This window comes from Myotis lucifugus, unplaced genomic scaffold (assembly GCF_000147115.1).
Source record: "Myotis lucifugus unplaced genomic scaffold, Myoluc2.0 scaffold_987, whole genome shotgun sequence".
In the NCBI taxonomy this organism is placed as follows: Eukaryota; Metazoa; Chordata; class Mammalia; order Chiroptera; family Vespertilionidae; genus Myotis; species Myotis lucifugus.
Genome location: NW_005872035.1, coordinates 36,101 through 39,956, shown reverse-complemented (window position 1 = coordinate 39,956; position 3,856 = coordinate 36,101).

The following is a 3,856-nucleotide window of genomic DNA, read 5'->3' as shown; positions in this document are numbered from 1 at the left end:
ACACGCAGGTGGTGGCTGTGGTCGGAGCGCCGCGGTTCTGAGGACCCGACCCTGAGCGGTGCTTTCTGGCTGCAGCCCCGTGTCCGAGAGGGGCCGTGTGGCCCTGACTCGGTTTACAGAAGGTCCCATCGGCGGCTCCCCTCACGCCGTCTTCCCAGACGACGCAGGGGCTCTTGGCCAAGGGACACGTGTTTAGGTTCTTTATTCCCAGAGTGACTCTCACATCCCACAGGCCCGTTCCCTGCACGTGGTGGACACGTCAGCATCCGTGGCAACAGAGCCCACCCACTGGGTCTCTGGTCTGTCCTGTTGACATGTCATCAGCGACCTTCATAGAGATTAGATGCCCCGAATGAGGGTGCGGGTTTCACGCAGGAGGCAGACCTGACAGATGAGTTTAATGTCCTCTGAACGCCAAGGGACTGAGATTCTGAGGGAAATCAGACGGTGGCAGGGGGATGACCTCCTGACCCTCTTGTCTAAACTCATTATCCTACGAGACACCCGGAGAGGCAGGGACCGGTCCCAAGTCACAGGCAAGGAACAGGGGCCCGGGCTGGACGCCAGGCTCCCTCGCTCTCCACCCGCCGTCCCCCAGGGCTCTGCCCTGTACCTACGTGACTGCTTCCTGGAGGGGAAGGGTAATGGGGGTGAGTTAGCTCAGGTCCTTTGGCGTAAGTTTGGCTGATGAGACAAAACTAAGGTGAGGAGAGAAGGAACACCTTGTGGGAGAACTGGGCTGAATCCTGTTACTTCAGGGAGACTCTAGTTTTTAATTTTTTTAAGCTCCATGCAGCTGAGCAAGTGAGTCCAAGACCAGAATAGCCACTAATCACACATCAAAGCAATAGAAACTCTTCAACCTTATCACCGCCAGGGGCCGAGCTCCTGGGAGATGGAGACAGGCCAACTGGACCTTGAACGGGGATGGAAACACCAGCCACCCTTAGGAGAATGGGACCTGCAGCAGGTACCACGGCAGCAGGTACCACGGCAGCAGGTACGACGAGAAAAGACGCTGTTCATGTTGCCCTGCAGCTCTAGGTCAGCCCCAGGGAGGCTGCACGTGATCCTGCACCCGATCAGAGATAGTTGCTGCTTCTATGTATTTATCACTCAGTATGTGGCTGGCAATCTTTTAGGTAATTCTGGAGGCCAGGTGCATGAATTCATGCACAGGTGGGGTCTGGCCAGTCCGCCCTAATAGGGGCCCATCAGACTGGGCTGTTGGGGGGAGGGGCCACGGGTGGTTGGGGGCTGATTGAGGGCGGGGCCAGCTCATGGGAGGGGGCCTATTGGGCCTGGATCAGGCTGGTTGGCTGCTGCAGTGCAAGTCATAGCCACAGGTCGTTCAGCAATTCTGGTCGTTCAGCTGTTCCGGTCACTGGGCTTTTATATATATAGACTAGAGGCCCAGTGCATGAAATTCGTGCACTGGGGGGTGGGGGTCCCTCAGCCCAGCCTGCCCCCTCTCACAGTCTGGGAGTCCTCAGTGGATGTCCTACTGAGTGGGCCTAAGCCACGGTCTGGCAGCAGAGGCTCGGAGCAGGCGCCCCGTGTGTGTGTGTGTGTGTGTGTGTGTGTGTGTGTGTGTGCACTGTAGGCCTGCCCCCAGCTGCACCGCGGAGGCTTGGAGCAGGCGCCCCTCTGTGTTGATCTCTCAGTCTCCTGGCTGTGCCTGTGTGTTGTTCTCTCCCTTGAGCGGCAGCCAGGGTGGGTGGGAAGCTTGGCTTCCTCCATCGCTGGGGGCAACCCAAGCCTCCAGCTCCGTGGCCGCTTGGCTTCTCCGCTGCAGCCAAGCCTCTTCAGTCTTCAGTCTTCACTCCTGCTGGAGCCTTCAGTCTTCACTCCGCGACTGTGTATGCAAATTAACCGCCATCTTTGTTGGGTTACTTTGCACACTCATCTGATTGGCTGGTGGGCGTAGCGGAGTGACACCAATTTGCATGGTTCTCTTTTATTAGTGTAGATAACCTCCCCTTTAATCAGAAAAACAGTCTCATGAGATCCACAATCTTACTGTTTTCATTTTAAAAATTAAGAAGTGAAGGCACAGACGTTTGAGGGAAACATTTAAGGTCACAGCTTGTGTTTGCAGAATTTGGTTTAGAACCGTATATTTAATTGCTTGTTTATGATCATGCACTGGTTCTATGTCCTTGTAGGTAAATCTGCAGCGAATGCTGAGATTCCACCCCCTGGTGGTTTGGAGGCGCCACTGCAACTGTAATCACTTCAAGACCCGGAGAGACAGGGACTGGTCAACCTTTTAGTAGCGAAGCGCCCGCCGCCCTAAGCAACCCTATTCTATTCCCACCCATTTCCCAGGAGCGGCAGGAGGAGCCAGCTCGTGCCCATTGCTCCAGCGCCTGCAACGCTAACACTCAGCTCTCAGGAGTTTCACGAGAACGGCTGCCAGGCGACCAGTGGTCCAGCCCACGCTGTTCCCGACCCTAAGCCCGGTAACTCCCTCCATAAACCCAGCCCAGCCAGAATCCGCAGTTACTCATCGTCACCATCGTGGCTGAGACACCTATTAACCCCCCACTCAGCGAGGCAGAATGTGCCATTAACGCCTCACCCCAAAGAGCCAGGAACTCAGGGGGCGGCCTCGTTCCGAACCCCGGCCTGGCCGGCTGGGTGGCATTTGGGGACTTGGAGTGGGGGGTACGCGCTAATGCTCCGCACGCTGCGAGGTTGATGGACGGCTGTGGCTGGAGAGCGTGTGTGGGAGCCGCCTGGGGAGTGTCCACCTCCGCCACCCCGGGTTTCTCAGCAGGACCCCGAGCGGCGGCCAGAAGCGCTGCCCTCATGCCCAGTAAAAGCTCTTCGGACGACGCCCACGGACAGGCAGCCTTTATTAAGGTCACTGCCTCAGCCTGCGCCATGCTCACACGCGGCTGAACCTATTTTATTCTTATGTCACGAGGCGCCGAGAGGGAGGCGTGGAGATTGACGTATTTTCTCTGAGTGCGGCGTCCCGGCCGGTGGGGGGGCCCGGGTGCCAGTGCTGCGGAGCGGATGCCTCGGATATGCAACCATAACGTGAGGCATCTGTACTCGGCGCTCGAGTCACGAGCCTTTACCAGCACGTCACGGGGCTGTGACTGAGCGCCAGCCGGGCCTGTGCGCCGTGCGGGGACACGGGGGTGAGGAGGACACACGCCTCTTGCCTCTGTGGAGCGCACAGTGTGGCAGCAACGGCACAACGAGGAAGTGAGACCCACAGACTCAGATCAGTTCCACGAAGGAAAGACTGGGGCCTGGGAGTGGGGTCTCTTTTCAGGGTGTCAGGGTGATAGCTCTGAGGCCAGGACACACACAGGAGGCGGGAGCTGTGGACGGGGATGGGGGGTTGGCGGGGGGCGGGGACTGAGGGAGGAGGTGGACAGACAGACAGCGCACCTGCAGGGTCTGCGGAAGGAAAGGCCGTCCCGGCTCTGAGAGCGGGGTCCAGGCCTGCCAGTGCACTGGGCGGGGAAAGGACGAGATGGAGTCAGAAGAGCAGGGAGCAGCCGGGCCTGGCAGGCTGTGCAGGTGGGGACGGGGCCTGTTCTGACGTCAGTGAGAAGCCACTTCATACTTTGAGGCATGAGAGTGGGAAGCGGCAGTAGAAGCCTCTGTGCAGAGATCAGTCCAAACGTGAAGGATGAAGGGGGTCAGGGTCAGGGTCAGGGTTGGTTTAGGGTCAGGGTCAGGGTTAGGGTTAGGGTCAGGGTTAGGGTTAGGGTTAGGGTTAGGGTTAGGGTTAGGGTCAGGGTTAGGGTTAGGGTCAGGGTTAGGGTTAGGTTTAGGGTCAGGGTTAGGGTTAGGGTTAGGGTTAGGGTCAGGGTCAGGGTTAGGGTTAGGGTTAGGG